Raw genomic sequence first — 19,110 nt, 5'->3', positions numbered from 1 at the left:
TGGCTTGAAAGGCTCAAACGTTCCAAGAAATTTCCTAAATCACTTTCCTAAGAATATCTCATCTAGGATTTCATCTCAAATGATAAAAAAGCAAGTTCTAGGTTCATTCATTCATCAAACCACAAGCCAATTTTTAACAATGCATACATTCAAATTTAAATTGCAAATAATTTTTCATTCATGGCTAAACATTCATTTTTATTTCATGGATCGAAACAAGCTACCAATGAAGTCAAACCAAGCACACAGATTCAATTAATCAAAAATTTGCATGACATTTTCTTCCATGTCACAGGCTAGCATTGACAACTTGATTCACACAAACATGACACTCTAAACATCCTAGACACAACAACATAGTAAATAAAAGACTAACCAAATACAATACACAACTAAAACACAAAAACAACTATTGACGCCGTTTTTCGTCAACTTAAATAGGAGAGCAATTAAATAAGAAAATATTGGAGGAAATAAACAAGAATGAACCCAAGAGGTTTTTTACGTGGTTCAGCAGTTAAATCTGCCTAGTCCACGAGTCTCTGTTATTAGAATTTGGGAGTTTTCTGGAAACTTTTCAGAGAATAGTTGCCCAGAGTTTTCTCTCCAGAAATCAGAAATTCGTCCCTACGAATGGAACTTCCTTCTCTATTTATAGAGAAGGTTTCCAGAATTCATTCTCACATATCACGGGAAAATATTCTGTGAATCAATTAATATAATGCTATTTAATTCATTATTTCCTATATACATGGAAACATCCCATAAAATGTGGGATCAGATAACAGATTAAATAATATCCCTTAAACATCGGGATTGTACAACAATAAATATGTTCACATATTACTGATAAACTCAGATACATGATTCATCAAATCTTCGAGACCAGCAGTTGATTATGAACCCGCCGAGACTATCAGTCAATCACGAGCTCATCGCCTAAATTTTCCTACGCTCGGAACAAGTAAACATTGATGATGTTGCCACATTCGAACTCACACATTCTGAGCTTGAACTAGCCTGGAAGGCAAGAGATGGTTCAGGGGTATATACAAGTGTCACACCATGCCATTTACGAGCTTAGAGCATTTTCGAGGCTACATATCCCTTGTGCCTTCAAGGTTGTTGTTTACAAAAATGGCTTAACCCACGGTGACCGCGTCTATTTCGAGCTTACACCTATGGAGCCTAGATTTCGGGATCACAATCTCATGCTCGAAATCTGGGTGTAACATTTTTCCCCCTCAAAAGTATCAGTTCGAATCCTATGAGAATGAAACTTTTGAACTGCCCTCCTTGGAAACTGTACTATTAATTGTACTCAAGTATGGACATACATCAGCCAGGGATTGATTAATCAGGTACTCGAGTGCCTTTTCACCTTTCCCACGTCTATTCGTCTGTCGCCACTACTCTATTTGTACCTGACCGTTGGATCAGATACGAAATTTGGTTAAGGGCTCGGATTTACCCGACCTTTGACATTCCTTGGGGCCTATAAATACCTCCCCATCATCTTCCTTATTTTACTTTCCCGCTTTGAGTTTTAGAGAAAAAAGAAGAAAAAACAGGAACTGAAGTTGGCTCTGTTCTTGCATGTTTTCCAAACCGAAGAAACAAAAACCTCTTAACATCTACGACTTCGTGAAGGCTTTCCTACAACCACTTCTTCGATCGTCAATTTCTCTGTATCCACCAGCTACATTGTGTAAGTTATAGATCCTTATTCACCTGTTTTTTTTTTTTCCTTTTTACATGTTTCTTTTTGTAAAAATGGCATTCTTGGTTTCTACCAGATTTATAAGGTCTCGCTCTTGCATTAAGCAAGTTTTATGATTTGAGTAATTTTGGCATGTTTAGAATCAAGGTTTGAACTGAAAAATTTAGGGTAGAAATGTGTAAAAATGAAGCTTTTCTGGTAATGGGGGATTTCGTGTAGCTTAAGAAATAGGGTTTTGGAATTAGGGTTTTTAAACTACACGTTTCCCAAAAATATCATCTTTTTGAGTAACCGCCAACTTTTTTCCCTAAAAATCTGGGATTCTCGAAAGTAAATCCACCGTCCCCCCTTCACGTCGAATACACGCTCGGGCTCGGCTTTTTCAATAACTCAAGTTTCTTTCAAACCTGATCTTGTTCTTTTGATTAAGCTTATTCCATCGTCTCGAGCACTCGAGCTTGAACCATCTCAATTTTTATCCTTAATTTCTTGTGTGCCTGGCCTTCACCCTTTTTCTTTCTTGCTAGATGTTGCATAATTTGGAAAAACAGTGGGGGTCATTACTCGTGATTCCTTATTCACCGATGATTAAGCCAAAATACCAAACGAAAATAGATCGATTTTTTTTCATTCCCGAGGAAGTGAGTCGCCCTTTACTCGGAATCAGCAGCTGATTCATGAGCACGAATTGAGGTGTGAGCAAGAGGATACTCGAGCTCACTTTCGACGCCAAATCGACGAGGACGAAGAGAGAAATAGGAAAAAACTTCGGGTTGCAATCTATCCAGACCCAGACCCCGAGCCCAGACCAATTCCTCTTGAACCTACGCTTAAAGTAACGGTCGCTTTCAAGCCGGGTGATCTTAAATTCTTGTTGATGGAGGAATCAAAAAATCATCCATCCACCTTGTAGCTGACCGCCATTCCCACCTCGATGGGAGAATTTTTCAAGGTCGAGCATTATTGGAGCTCGATTTTCTTCATTGGGGGCAAATAACCAACATCCTAGCTCGCCATGGCCTAGTATTGTCAAGCTCGCTAAGGTGCCGAGGTACCACTTCCAGCGAGAAAATTTGCTTTGCTCCGAGCGATGGCCGCCCTGACAATAAATTGAAGCTTGTGGCCTGGAGTCGCGAGCATATGAAGGCAGGGGCTCTATTTCCCCTGAAGTCCTTTTTTAAGGACTTTCTGGATTTTGTTGGGCTCACGCCCTTCCAACTCCAGACCAACTCATACAGGGTCTTGTCAACCCTGAGGTTATTGTACCATGAGCTAAAGTGGGAAGGACCTTCGCCAAGAGAGATTCTGTATCTCTTTCATTTGAAAAGCAACCCTTCCCGAGCTCGGGGAGGAGATGGCTTATACTACCTTTCGAGCTATCCTAGGGAGAAGAAGATCTTCGAGGACATACCCAACCATCCCCCCAACTTCAAGTTGGCCTTCTTCTGGACAGACGACCTGGCTCCCTCCAAATATTATTCATTCAGACGAATTCATAAGTCTACGCTCCTTTTTCTTTTCATACTCGACTTTTGCTTAGGCTTGAATTACTCATAATGTATTCAATTCTCTAGCCAACTATCACTGTCCTACTCCCACAGACGAGATGGAGCATAAGGGAATTTGGCTCCAGCTTCCATATGGCAAGCACTCCCTGTCTTATCTTCCTCATGAAGATAAGCTTCGAGCCTGTGGTCTCCTGGAGAAGGACTAGTCAACAGATGACACTGCCTACAAGAAGTATTCCAAGTGGAAGTTTGTGCCTCTCCCAACCGACAAGATTCCTCTAAGGCAAAGCTCAAAGGCACGATCCTCAGCTCGCCATTGCAGAAGTCCATGCTCAGGGAACGATGCCAATGATGACGCCTTGAGCTTGAGTGACAGAGGTAAGGTCATTCTCAGCTTGGCCTTGTGGTCTCCTTCCCTCCTTAAGCATAAACCTGACACCCTGATCTTATGCCCAGATGATAGGGACAATTTTTATGTATGGTATTGGGTAGATGATAGAGTCCATAGGTTTGATAGTTGGCTAGGGAAATACGACACAATGTACAGTATGAATGAGGTTTGGGATGGAATAGCCGTCCAATATAGGACAAATGATTATAGGGACCTTTTGAGGTTGACTTCCACATATAGGGAAGGGACTCCCCCAGCCTCCTTCGAAGATAGGGGAATTACATGGTCGCCGAGCACAAGCTCGGGGGAGAGTTCCAGTTAGGTTCCTTGTCACTTGTCTTTAATTCCTTTTGAGATCGTTTTCTAATGTGATTTGATCATGCAGGTACTATGGACTCTGACCTTGAGAATATGCTTGCCAGTGGTGAGGGGACCAAGTGTGACGTGCTGCGTCATGACACACCTCCAGGGGGCCATTTTGTATATATGAGCATGCTTTGGTGCTTGATCATTAGTCAAGTCTTGCACCAAGTAACCTCATGGGTAGGGGATGGCACTTTTGTAATTATGCATATGTCTCCCAGGCAAAAATCATATATGTTCATGGGAAGAATTCATTCCTTAGAAAACTCCTTAGGGGGAGGTGACCTGGTGACTTAAGGAAGCACCATGGCCACCAGCAGATAGGGGCTTAAGCTGTGTACTCCTTTGCCCTATCAAGGCCTTATATGAATAAAACAATGTTTTTCCATGTCTCTTTGTGCATGCTTTCTTTACGGTCTATGTGTTGCTTGTTTGTTACCTTCGTTGGGCCATTGCGTGCCACTTGACTGTGTTGTATGCTCTAGTTGTTGTGTGGGATGTTGTCTCTGATTAGCTTGCCTTGTGCTTGCTCCCGCTTCATATTTACCCTTACTTGTGTGAGACTTGAAACATGGCTAACCATTGAGTTTGCTTGTCGCAGGTGTGAATTCTAGGCTGACTTGCTAGCTAAGAGCGCTAACAAGTGCCGCACGTTTCGTCAATTCGAGTATCAAAGTTGGCGGCCCGTGATAGTTGGTATCAGAGCTAAGTTTGAGAAAGCTTGGTGACCCTGAAGGATGGTGAGCAACACTCAAAGGATTGAAGCGCTGGAGAGGCGCGTTGGAGAGCTAGATGGCCTGGACGAAAGAGTCAGGGATCTTAGATCTGTCAGGCTAGAACCGGAGACGATTAACGCACAAAACCGCGTGGCTGTATTGGAGCGGGATACAACCAATTTACTTGCCCACATAATTGCAATCGAGTGGAGGGAAAACCTTTCATGCACATCCAATAGTCCTCAGAGGGAGGAACATATTGAGGAAGTGGAACGAGCGGTGAAGGACCTACAAGAAGCATTAAATGACCTCGTAGAGAATTGTAGGGGGTCAGTTGAGGCATTGAAGGATGAAATGTTGGAGATGAACACCAAGATGAACCTCACCATGAGGGCGGTTAGGAATCAGCCTGCAACTGGACCCATTGGCATGGAATATGGGAGAGTAAAAATCCCTGAGCTGGGGCCCTACGATGGGGCTAGAGGCACGAAGGACTTAGAGAACTTCCTCTTTGATATGGAGCATTACTTCAGAGCCGTGAGAGCTGAATCAGAAGATGGCAAGGTCACCATGGCAATGATGTACTTGTCTGCAGATGCCAAAGTGTGGTGGAGGATGAAGTACGATGATATTCAGAATGGCAGATGCACCATAGCAACATGGGAAGATCTAAAGAGAGAGTTGAAGACGCAGTTTCTCCCTGAAAATGTTGCCTACATAGCTCGACGCCAGTTGAGAGAGCTGAAGCACACTGGAACAATCTGAGAATACGTGAAGAAATTCTCTGGGCTGATGCTGGATATCAAAGACATGTCCGAAGTGGACAAACTCTTTGCGTTTTTAGAAGGTCTGAAGCCTTGGGCAAAGCAAGAGCTCGAGTGACAACGAGTGGCTAACCTAGCCACTGCTCAAGTTGCTGCCGAACGACTGACTGATTACTCATCAGGGAACATTCAATCCATGAAGACCAATCTGTCGACTAGTGGAAGTAATGTTGGGAGTAAGATTTTGGGAAGTCTTGGCAGAGCAAGAGTGGGGGAGGAGAAAAAAGGAGTGTGGAGTCTAACTCTCCTAGCAAAGGTAGTAACCCCTCGTTCAAGAAGCCTCTTACATGTTGGATCTGTACCAGACCTCATAATTCGACAAAGTGTCCTCACAAATCCAAGATGAGTGCCCTCCAGGCGTCATTTTCCCAAGGGGAACAAACCAACGAAGAGGAGGAGGAGTATACGCACATAGGTGCCCTCCGGATGCTAAATGCTCTCAAGAAACAAGGTGTGAAAGTGAAGAAGACCCTTGGATAGGGACTAATGTATGTGGATGCCACTCTAAACGGTAAAATGGCCGGAAGTGTGATGATCGACACGGGCGCCACTCATAACTTCATTTTGGAGATCGAAGCTAAACTGAGACTGAAATGGGAGAAGGACCATGGCCGCATGAAAGCGGTTAACTCAGAAGCCTTGGCCATAATTGGCGGGGCTAAAAAGGTGAACATGAAGATCGGCTCGTGGGAGGGGCAGATTGACTTGGTGGTCGTGCGAATGGACGACTTTGATGTGATATTGGGTATGGACTTCCTTATGGAAAAGGGAGCCATTCCCATCCCAGCTACGGGAAGCTTACTCATAATGGGGGAGACACCTGCAGTGGTTCCTGCTAAAGTAGAGCAGCCCCCAGAAACCAAGTTGCTGTCAGCCTTACAATTAAAGAAGGGCGTGAGAAGACAAGAGCCCACATATATTATCCTACCCACAGTATACGAGGATACGGTGGATGAAGTCATCCCACGAAAAATTCGAATGGTCTTGAAGAAGTATGGGGATGTTATCCTGGATCAACTCCCCAGAGCCTTACCACCTAGAAGAGATAGGATCACCAGATTGAGCTGGTGTCGGGAGCCAAACCACCTGCAAAGGTGGCCTATAGGATGGCACCCCCTGAACTAGCAGAACTGAGGAAGTAGTTGAAGGATTTACTAGAGGCAGGCTTCATCAGACCATCGAAGGCACCATTTGGTGGACCTGTGCTATTTCAGAAGAAGCACGACGGGAGCTTGAGACTATGTATTGATTATCAGGCTCTCAATAAGGTGACAGTGCGTAATACGTACCCCATCCCCTTGATCGCCGACTTATTCGACCAGTTGAGTGGAGCAAAATTCTTTACGAAACTAGACTTGAGATCAGGCTACTATCAAGTGCGGATAGCAGAAGGGGATGAGCCGAAGACAACGTGTGTGGCTCGATATGGAGCATTTGAGTTTCGAGTCATGCCATTTGGGTTGACAAACGTACCAGCCACATTCTGTACATTGATGAGCCAAGTTTTCCAGGAATGCCTAAACAAGTTCGTGGTAGTCTACTTGGATGACATTGTGGTCTATAGCTCCACAATAGAAGAACATCAACGACACTTATCTCAAGTACTTCAGAAATTGAGAGAGAACCAACTCTATGTGAAGCGAGAAAAGTGCTCCTTCGCACAAGAGAGAATCAAGTTCCTAGGCCACATAGTAGAATGTGGTCGGATCCGCATGGATCTAGAGAAGGTGCGGGCCATTCAAGAATGGAAGGCCTCCACCAATTTGAAGGAATTACGCTCTTTCCTTGGTTTAGCCAACTATTATCGAAGATTTATGGAGGGTTATTCAAGAAGAACGACACCCTTGACCGAGTTGTTTAAGAAGGGTGTAACTTGGACGTGGAACGATAGGTGTGTCGAAGCATTTAAGAGTCTGAAGGAAGCCATGATGCGAGATCCTGTCCTCACCTTACCAGATGTCGGTAGGCCCTTCGAAGTGCAGACAGACGCGTCTAATTACGCTTTGGGAGGGGTACTTGTACAAGAGGGCCACCCCGTAGCTTATGAAAGCCGTAAACTCATGGAGGTAGAGAGGCGGTACACTGCACAAGAGAAGGAGCTTCTCGCAGTAATTCATTGTCTACGAGTGTGGAGGAACTACTTGTTGGGGTCGAAGTTTGTGGTAAAAACAGATAATGCTGCGGTGAGTCATTTCCTCACCCAACCAAAGCTTACCCCTAAACAAGTACAATGGTAGGAGTTCATAGTAGAATTCGACTTCCATTTCGAACACAAGGCGGGCCGTCTAAACCAGGTAGTTGATGCCCTGAGTCGCAAAGCTGAGTTAGCGGCTCTAAAATTGCTAGCAAATATGTCAGCTAGAATGGTGACCACTCCACTCTGAGAGCACATTAAGGAGAACCTGGTGAAAGATCCGGTGGTGAACACCATCATGAATCTCACAAAAGAGGGGAAAACTCGCCAATTTTGGGTAGAAGACGATCTTTTGTGGGCCAAGGGTGGCTGCTTATATGTTCCAAAGACAGGAGATATGTGGAGGACTCTAATGAGTGAGTGTCACGACACCTGGTGGGCGGGTCATCCAGGGTGGCAGAGAACTCATGCCCTATTAAAGCAGGGGTACTATTGGCCACAAATGCACGACGATATCGTGGAGTATATCAAGACCTGTCTCACCTGCCAACAATACAAAGTGGAGAGACACAAGACGCCAGGGTTGTTGGAACCTTTGTTAGTCCCAAGCTGCCCATGGGAGAGTGTGTCGCTTGAATTCATTACTAGTTTACCGAAGACATGAGACTTGAGTGCGATCTTGGTGATCGTGGACATATTTTCAAAGTATGCAACCTTCATACCGGTGTCGAAATATTGCTCGGCAGAAGAGACAACGAGACTTTTCTTCAAGTATGTAGTTAAGTATTGGGGAGTACCCCAAAATATAGTTAGTGACCGTGATGGAAGATTCACAGGGACCTTTTGGTCCTAGTTATTCAACCTTTTGGGGTCACAACTAAATATTTCCTCGAGCTACCATCCTCAGACAGACTGATAGACTGAAAGATTCAATGGGATGCTGGAAGAGTACTTGCGGATTTCGTCAGTGCCAACCAAAAGAATTGGCTGCAACTACTAGACATAGCTCAATTTTGTTTCAACTCTTAGAAGAGTTATTTGTCAAACAAGAGCGCTTTTGAAGTTGTTAACAGTCAGCAACCGCTGTTACCCCACACAGTGGATGAGTATCGAGGAAGAAATTCGAGAGCCTTTAATTTCATGAAAGACTGGAAGAAAACCACCGAGATTGCCTGAGCCTATCTGGAGAAGGCATCAAAGAGAATGAAGAAGTGGGCAGATCAGAAGAGACGACCACTGGAATTCAAAGCAGGCGACTTAGTGATGATCAAGCTGAGGCCCGAACAACTGAGATTCTGAGGGAATAAGGACATCAGACTCGTCCGCAAATACGAGGGTCTTGTTCCAGTCATCTCAAAAGTGGGCCTGACCTCCTACAAAGTCAGCTTACCAGAATGGATGAAGATACATTCGGTCTTGCACGTCAGCAACCTCAAGCCGTATGACAAAGATCCAGAAGATCCAGCTCGCAACCAGTCTACCAGAGAAGGAGTCAGCGTCAAGCCACGAAGCAGCAGACAACCTGAAGAAATCCTAGCAGAGAGGACCGTGGTCCTGGATAGAGAGAAGAAGAAAGAGTTTCTGGTGAAGTGGAAAGGGCTCGGAGATGAAGAAATTTGCTGGGAAAGGGCGGAGGACTTGCATAAGCATACGCAGAAGATTGAAGATCAGCAATGGGCAGGTTCGTCAAGGACGCCGTAGATTTAAGTGGGGGAGAGTGTGGCGTGCTGTGTCATGACACACCTCCAGGGGGCCCATTTGTATATATGAGCATGCCTTGGTGCTTGATCATTAGTCAAGTCTTGCACCAAGTAACCTCATGGGTAGGGGATGGCACTTTTGTAATTATGCATATGTCTCCCAGGAAAAAATCATATATGTTCATGGGAAGACTTCATTTCCTTAGAAAACTCCTTAGGGGGAGGTGACCTGGTGACTTAAGGAAGCACCATGGCCACCAACAGATAGAGGCTTAAGCTGTGTACTCCTTTGCCCTGTCAAGGCCTTATATGAATAAAACGATGCTTTTCCATGTCCCTTTGTGCATGCTTTCTTTACGGTCTATGTGTTGCTTGTTTGTTACCTTCGTTGGGCCATTACGTGCCACTTGACTGTGTTGTATGCTCTAGTTGTTGTGTGGGATGTTGTCTCTGATTAGCTTGCCTCGTACTTGCTCCCGCTTCATATTTGCCCTTGTGTGAGACTTGTAACGTGGCTAACCATTGAGTTTGCTTACCGCAGGTGTGAATTCTAGGCTGACTTGCTAGCTAAGAGCACTAACAAGTGCCGCACGTTCTGTCAATTTGAGTATCGAAGTTGGTGGCCCGTGACACCAAGCATAGCAAGTGCCCGAGGGCCTCACAGAAAACTGGCCGGCCTGCTAAAATCCCTAAAAGGACCGAGAAAACTCCAACTCCCCCAGCTCCTATTGTTACGAGCCCAACCACGAACCCCACTCCCCGGGTCGACATTCCTGCGGGAGATGCTCCTCCGCCTCCTGCCATCCAGATCCTTCCAACCCTTGTCCCAACTCCGAAGAAACCAGTGATGACTAAGGGGTGTCGATTTCCACTCATGTTGATGAGTATGTCATCGACAGCGCCGCTAGGACTCACGGGGCCACTTTTGGCTCGGACGTCTTGTCTCGAGTAGGCCAAAGCATCAGCAATCTCGGGGCTCCTCAATGGCAGTTCCTAGTCAATGCTTGAGACTCTAATGTCCTTTATGACAAGAGTACCGAACTCATATCCTCGGTAATTTCTCTTACCTTGCTATTTATTGTGATTTTATTAGTAGCATGCTCTAACTTGATTTGTTTGTGTGTTAGGCTCTTATGGCAGTTGCTCAGTGGAATTATAAGCTGAACAATGAGGTTCACGCGAGCATGTCCTATGCTCAGGAGTCGAAGGAACTCCAGCTCAAGCTCACCGACAAGTTTAAGGCTGCAAGGTCAAAGCTGGAGGCTGAGATCGAGAAGGTGAAGGACGAGCTTAAAGAGAAGAGCTCCAGGGTTGAGGAGCTTGAGAAGATCAATGCCAAGATTGAGGAGGAGAAAAAGGCCACCATCGAGATAATAGAGGGTGAAAAGGCTCATCTCCTCGAGGAGTTCAAGTAGAGGAAGGATAGGGCGATTGACTTGGCCATGTACAGGATTTGGGCCAGCAACGCCGATCTCGTCACGAGCTTCTTGGGCTCTTTTGAGGAAGAGCTTGTGGCCAAATGGCAAGCTTGACTTGATGCAGAGGAAGCTTTCAGGAGGATGCTGAGAAGGCCAAGGAGGATGCTGAGAAGGCTAAGGAGGGTGCTCCTGCCTCCTAAATCTCGATCTCGGGCTGCGTCCCTCTGAATCTTTTGTAATAGTTTATAGATTTTGTTTGTCATGCCCTTGGGGAAAAAATAATTTACATCTTGTAAATGAGCTTTTGATATTTTTAATACCATGCTCGTAAAAGAAATTTTTGATATTTTTAACACCCTGTTTGTCTTCACTATAATATTTTTGCTTTACATCTCTCTGATCGAATTATTTTAAGCAATTTTTATATTAAGAGTCTGCTTTTATGCTTGTTTATCCATACAAACACATGCTGGATTTAGGCTCGAGTTTCCATGCATTCTTGCATAGGTTGCTCGATATATCCGTATTCGATCTCGTTATTTTTCAAGGTCAGAACTTACTTTTACCATGCACTCGAAAGTACTTATATGGCGTGTAAGATAAGTAGTTTAGTTGTATTATGCTTTTCTAGTTACTTTTCCTCGTCCTCGGGTAACTCCTCGAGGTTGTGAGGTTTGAAACTTTTGTTGCAAAATACTCCAGCCTTGGTATTGACTTAGCTCGCAGTAGGTTAAATTTTTCCCACTTGTGTCGATCAATTTTAGCTGGTTTGTTCCAAACCTATTTAGGTCGTGTTTGGTTCGTAATCCATACACTTATATATTTTCGATCTAGTTATATCTAGATCGTACTGGTTCGCATATCTAGTCATGTCCAGACACTTTATTTTTAATAATTTGGTTATGTCCAAATTTTAGCTCACGTATTTGGTTATATCCAAACACTTTGTTTTTAATAATTTGGTTATGTCCAAATTTTAGCTCACGTATTTGGTTATGTCTAAACACTTTGTTTTTAATAATTTGGTTATGTCCAAATTATTTTAGCTTGCGTATTTGGTTATATCCAAACACTTTTTTTTTAATAATTTGGTTACGTCCAAATTATCTTAGCTCGCGCATTTGGTTATATCCAAACACTTTAAACATACACTTATGACTTCTATGTCGGGTTAATAGTCCAGACATTTTTCTTAATGTTATTTATTTTTTCAAACTGATGGTATATCTACCACTGATGCCCCTTTATCAACAAAAACTTCGTAAAGATGAGCAGGCATGGTTACAAGAGACATCATTCCTACACTATTGATAGTAAGGTCGTAGATGTTCGCCATTCCATGCTCGTGGTACCAACTCTTCATTTAATCTTGCCAATTTGTAGACCCTAGGTCGAATGATTGACTCGATCGGGTAAGGTCCTTCCTAATTAAGTCCAAGTACGCCAGCAACTGGGTCTCTTGTAGCTAGAAACATGCGCCTTAACACCAGGTCTCCCAATCTGAACTTTCTTTCCTGAACCTTTTTATTGAAGTATCTGGTAGCTCGCTGTTGATATGCTGCATTTTTCAGTTGAGCTTCATCCCATGTTTCTTCAATCAGGTCTAGACTTACTTCGAGCTGGGAATGGTTCGAGGCTTGATCATAAGCATGGCTACAAATAGTGGGTACTTCGACCTCGATTGGTAACATGTCTCGCATCCATATGCCAAAGAAAAAGGGGGTATGCCCTGTTGAAGTGCAAGCCGTAGTTCGATATGCCCACAAAACTTGGGGCAACTCCTCGGGCCATTTTCCCTTAACTTCTTCCAATTTCTTTTTCATAGAACTCTTAAGAGTCTTATTCACAGCTTCGACTTGGCCATTTGCTTGGGGATGGGCAACAGAGGAGAAGCTTTTTAGTATCCCATTTTTCTCACAAAAATTGGTGAAAAATTCACTGTCGAATTGAGTATTGTTATCTGATACTATTTTCCTTGGCATTCCATATCGGCAGATGATGTTCTTTACCAAAAAGTCCAAGACTTTTTTTGAGGTAATCGTTGCCAAAGGTTCGGCCTCAGTCCACTTTGTAAAATAATCAACTGCGACTACTGCGTACTTAACTCCACCTTTGCCGGTTGGCAATGATCCTATGAGATCAATCCCCCATACCGCAAATGGCCATTGAGAGGTCATCATATTTAGCTCAGATGGAGGAGCTTGCGGAATCGAAGCAAATCGCTGGCATTTATCACATTTTTTGACATACTCGAATGCGTCTGCCTTGATAGTGGGGTAAAAGTATCCTTGCCTTATTATTTTCTTAGATAGGCTATGCCCCGAGTGTGGTCTCCACAAAATCCTTCATGAATTTCTTCTAGGAGTTTCTTGGCCTCGGGTGGAGTCACACATTGGAGTAATGGCATAGAGTATCTTCTCCAATATAACCTTCCTTCCACAATAGTGTATCTGGAAATCTGATACATCCGTTTCTGAGCCTTGTTTTGTTCTGCTGGGAGAATACTAGTTTCGAGGTAATCAACTATCGGGGTCATTCAGGTTGGTTCGGAGTCTATCATGCATATATCTTCCTTTTCAGGCTCGCTAATACTGGGTGTTGAGAGGTACTCAATTGGGACCACATTTAGCGCATCGACCTCGGTGGACGTGGTGAGCCTAGCTAGGGTGTCTGCATTTGAATTTTGCTCTCGGGGAACTTGCTCTAATGTATAGAACTTGAAATGTTCGAGTGCTACTTTTGCTTTTTCTAAATATGCAGCCATCTTTGGTCCGCGGGCCTGGTATTCCCCTAAGATTTAGTTGACCACCAACTACGAGTCACTGTAGCAATGTATCGCTTTAGCCTTGAGTTCCTTGGCTATTTGAAGTCCTGCCAATAAAGCTTCATATTCAGCCTTGTTGTTAGATGCTTCGAAGCCAAACCTTAAGGCGGAGTGAAATTGACTTCCAGTTGGAGTGATCAATATGATTCCTACCCCCGATCCATTTTCGTTGGAAGATCCATCGACATAAAGCTTCCACAGCTCGCAGGCTGGGGTTATAACTTCGTCGTCAGATACTCCCGTACATTCCACAATGAAGTCCACCAGGGCTTGCCCTTTTATGGTCGTTCTGGGATGATAAGTGATATCGAATTGTCCGAGCTCAACATCCCATTTTAATAATCGGCCCGAGGCTTCTGGTTTTGACAAGACTTGCCGTAGTGGTTGGTCAGTTAGCACATGGATAGGGTGTGCTTGGAAGTAAGGTCGGAGCTTTCGAGATGAGTGGATTAGGCTGAGAGCCAACTTCTCCATTAACGGGTATCTCAATTCTGTCGCCACTAACCTTTTGCTGACATAGTATACTGGTTTTTGTACCTTCTGATCTTCTCGGACGAGCACGACATTGATGGCGTGCTCGGTTGTAGAGAGATATAGGTACAAGATTTCTCCTCTAATTGGTTTTGACAAGATGGGAGGTTCTGCAAGGTGTTTCTTTAGCTCCTAAAATGCGAGCTCGCATTCCTCTGTCCACTCAAATTTTTTGCCCCCTCTCAAAAGGTTGAAAAATGGAAGACAACGATTTTGAGATTTTGAGATAAACCTACTTAATGCCGCCATCCGTCCAGTTAAGCGCTGGACATCTTTATGTTTTTGAGGTGAGGGCATGTCAATTGGAGCTTGGATCTTGTCAGGATTAACCTCCATTCCTCGCGCGTTTACTATGAAGCCCATAAACTTTCCCGATGACACTCCAAAAGATCATTTTTTTGGGTTGAGCTTCATGTTGTATTTTCGTAACACGGCGAAGCATTCTTCGAGGTCGTCCACATGGTTATTGTTATGTTTAGATTTGACCAACATATCATGAACATACACTTCTATGTTGTTACCTGCTGCTCGGAGAACATCCCTTTTACAAGCCTTTGGTACGTGGCTCCAGCATTTTTACGCCCGAAAGGCATGACATTGTAACAGTACAACCCTTTATCTGTCACAAAACTTGTATGCTCTTGGTCCAGGGCATGCATGGCAATCTGGTTATATCCTGAATAAGCATCCATGAATGACATAAGACCGTGCCCAGCTGTGGCATCTACAAGCTAATCGATCTGAGGTAGGGGAAAACAATCCTTAGGGCATGCCTTGTTGAGATTGGAATAGTCGATGCAAGTCCACCATGTTCCATTAGGTTTTGAAACCAAGACCGGGTTTGTGACCCAATCAGGATAGAAGGCATCTCGTATAAACCAGTTCACCTTTAATTTGTCGACTTCTTCCTTCTAGGCTTTCTTCCTATCATCGTCCAGGAGCCCTCGCTTTTGCTGTTTCGGGGGGAAGCTCTTGTCAATGTTAACTGCATGGCTTATCACATTAGGACTTATCCCTACCATGTCCGAATGCGACCATGCGAAAACATCCTGGTTCTTCCTTAAAAAGCCAATTAATTGCTATTTTTTTTTTTCTTCTGAAAGGTTTTTCCCCACCTTCACAGTTTTTGGGGGATCGACTTCTTCGAGCTTGACTTCTTTGAGCCCCTCTATAGGCTCGAGGTCGACCCTTTCTTTTATTATTAGATCGATCTCTTCATCTATTTTGAAGACTGTCCCATCCTTATTATGAATTACAACAAGTGTTTGTGCACTTGTTTGCTTCTTCCCTCTAATGGAAATGCTGTAGCATTCCCTTCCTGCGAGTTGGTCCCCTTTCAGAGTCCCGATGCTACTAAAAGTCGGGAACTTGATGGCCAGATGCCTAACGGATGAAATTTCCCCCAGCCCTATTAGGGCGGGTCTCCTGAGCAGAACGTTATAGGCTGATGGGAGATCCACCACTACGAACTCCATCATCTTGGTTATCGAGACTGGGTAGTCTCCCAAGGTTATAGGGAGTTCGATGGATCCCATGTAGGCAATCCCTTCTCCTAAGAAGTCGTACAATGTAGTTGCACAGGCTTTTAGGTCGCGAAGCGCGGGTCCCATTTTTTCTAAAGTGGCTTTGTAAAGGATATTTATCGAGCTCCCGTTATCAATCAGGACTCAGTGTACCCTCTTGTTCACGAGTTGAAGGGTGATGATTAGCAGGTCATTATGAGGGAACTGTACATGGGACGCATCATCTTCAGTAAAAGTCATGGGTTGAGATTCAACCCTTTGTTGTTTCAAAGCTCTGGGTTCAGGTTCGTAGGGAGATCCGTCACCAGTTTTCAGCTCATTCACGTATCTTTTCTAGGCATTCCTGCCCGATCCTGCAATATGGGGCCTCCTCGAGATGATTATGACATCTTCTCCATCAATCGGAGGGGGTCATTCATCTTCTCGTGCTCGGGAGTTGGTGTGCTGGGCAAGTGGTGCAGCTGCTGCCCTTTGGCTGGTGGAGGCCTAATTGGGGTTCTGATTTCTTACGTACTGCCTGAAATATCCTCTCGAGATTAGGCCTTCGATCTCATCTTTTAATTGCCTGCATTCATCGATTTTATGTCTGATATCTCTATGGAATTTGCAGTACTTATTGGAGTCTCTTTTCGCCTTTTGGTTTCTCATGGGGCCAGGTTGTCTGAAAGGGACCTGGTTTTCATTAGCCAGGTAGATATTCTCCCGAGACTCATTGAGCTCGATATACACCTTGTATACGGAGAAGTATCATTCCCCTTTCTTCTTCTTTCCCCCATCTGCCTTGGGATTATTCCCTTCATTTTTATTTCTCTTAGAAGGGTTGTCCCCAGGGGTTTTTGATGTCGTAGGATCCGTTGAGGTTGAGGCAGAGTTTGTGTTTGTTGTTGTAGTTATGGGGTGAGAGGTCATATTCAATGCTGACCTTGCCTCTTCTACATTAACAAACCTCTGAGCTCATCGATTGAACTCGGTTAAGGACCTTACAGGCTTCCTTTGCATATCTTCCCAGAGAGGACATTCAAGCATTACTCCAGCTCGGACAACCATTAAATGGCCACTATCGTTGACGTCACGAGCTCGAGCGACTTCCAAATCAGACCTTGTGAGATAACTTTTCAGTGTTTCATTTGGCTGCTGCTAGACATTGGTCAAGGCAGATTCCTCGGGCCTAATGCCGACCATGGCCTTGAATTACTTCTTGAAATATCTTGATAATTGATCCCAAGAAGCAATCGAATGTCTCTTATATTTTTCAAACCAGTTCTTTGCTGGTTCCGTGAGAGAGGCTGGGAACAGCATGCACCAGAGCTCGTAGCCCACATTACTGGCTCGCATGATTGTGTTGAATGTACTTAAATGACTGTATGGATCCGAATTTCCATAAAATGGCGGGACATGAGGAATTCTGAATCCTTGAGGAAACGGGGTGCTGGAGATGTGCGAGGTAAAGGGCTCGAGTTCTTCATCGAACTCTTTGTCCCGACTTCGTTCGTTTTGTAAGAGCCTGAATGCTCTTTCCAACTGCTCAATCCTTTCTTGGACTGGATCTACGGGGGGTCTAACTTGAATCAGCGGGAACTGGTTATCGTTGATTACAACTTCAGTTCTGCGCCTTGGCGCAGGGTGCTTACGCCCATTGATATGATCTCTCAGATCTGGATTCAATGGATTATCACACCCCTGATTATGGTTCAGATGCTCCCGTAAATCTAGATGATCTCTTCGATTTCCAGTGTTCCTAGGTTCCTGGTCGTATATACTCACAGACCTGGTGTCACCCGAGCCTTTGCTGACATGACTCGTTGCATGATTATTACGAGATGAGTTTCTTGCTTGTCGCCTTGTCTCAACAGTTTGAGATCGAGACATTTGGCTTCTCGTGGGATTGTGACCCCTATGCTCCCTAGCAGTTTCCCCATCCCCATGCCTTCACCCAGCTCACCTTTCCTTATCACCTTAGGTCAGTTGTGCATCCCTCTGAATTGGCGAGGGGTGCCTTAATGGCGATGGTGGGTGTCTTATTGGCGATGGTGGCTGCCATCCATTATGGGGCCTAGAAGAGCCTGGGTTTGCTTGATCAGGTTCTTCCACATTCTACGCGGTACTAGGATTTCAGGTCTGAGCCTCCGAAGGGGGCTCAGTTATTCCCTACTCCGACTGGTGTCTCCGCAGTTGGGTTGGCAGGACCTTTAGCCCAGTTACTTCTTCGGGGTCTTGGCGAAGCAGGTTGCTCTGCTTGTGGCAGAGGTTGGTTTACTCTTCTGGTGGCTGCATTTTTGCGCGGCCGTCCTTGAGGCATACGTGCTGTAACGTGAACGTCCCGTGGAGGCGGAGCCTCGACATCTTGTGGAGGTGGGGCCTGAGCTGCCTGCACTTCAGCAGCTAGTCTGGCTAGCTTTTCGTTGCGTTTCTTAGCTTCTGCCAACTGCTTTCGCAATTGACGATTTTCAAGTTCCACTATTGGTATGTATCTTTCAGGATTGTAGTACATGTCCTTGTCGTCCCTGGGGGTAGGTGGTCCTCGAGAGTCGGATGAACCACCCCTCTCATCAGGATCAGAATTCACCATAGGCTGCTTTCCAGGGCGCCGGGGGTACTCAGCTTCATCTAAAATTTCCTCCTTAGGAATATTGGGATCATTTGCTGCCATTGCTAATCCGAGAGGCTTTCTGACTGAACAGATTCACACATGTGTTGTTTAATGGCTCTTAATGAAAGCACCAAACTGTTGACGCTGTTTTTCTTCAACTCAAATAGGAGAGCAATTAAACAATAAAATATTGGAGGAAATAAACAAGAATGAACACAAGAGGTTTTTTACGTGGTTCAGCAGTTAAATCTGCCTAGTCCACGAGTCTCTGTTATTAGAATTTGGGAGTTTTCTGGAAACTTTTCAGAGAATAGTTGCCCAGAGTTTTCTCTCCAGAAATCAGAAATTCGTCCCTACGAATGGAACTTCCTTCTCTATTTATAGAGAAGGTTTGCAGAATTCATTCCCACATATCACGGGAAAATATTCTGTGAATCAATTAATATAATGCTATTTAATTCATTATTTCCTATATACATGGAAACATCCCACAAAATGTGGGATCAAATAACAGATTAAATAATATCCCTTAAACATCGGGATTGTACAACAATAAATATGTTCACATATTACTGATCAACTTAGACACAAGATTCATTAAATCTTCGAGAGCAACAGTTAATTAGGAACCCGCCGAGACTATCAATCGATCACGAGCTTGTTGCCGAACTTTGCCTACGCTTGGAACAAGTAAACATTGACGATGTTGCCACATTCAAACTCACACATTCTGAGCTCGAACCAGCCTGGAAGGCAGGAGATGGTTCAGGGGTATATACAAGTGTCACACCATGCCATTTACAAGATCAGAGAATTTTCGAGGCTACATATCCCTTGTGCCTTCGAGGTCGCTGTTTACAGAAGTAGT

The sequence above is a fragment of the Humulus lupulus genome, chromosome 1 (genome assembly GCF_963169125.1).
Source record: "Humulus lupulus chromosome 1, drHumLupu1.1, whole genome shotgun sequence".
NCBI lineage: Eukaryota > Viridiplantae > Streptophyta > Magnoliopsida > Rosales > Cannabaceae > Humulus > Humulus lupulus.
This window is presented reverse-complemented; position numbering follows the sequence as displayed.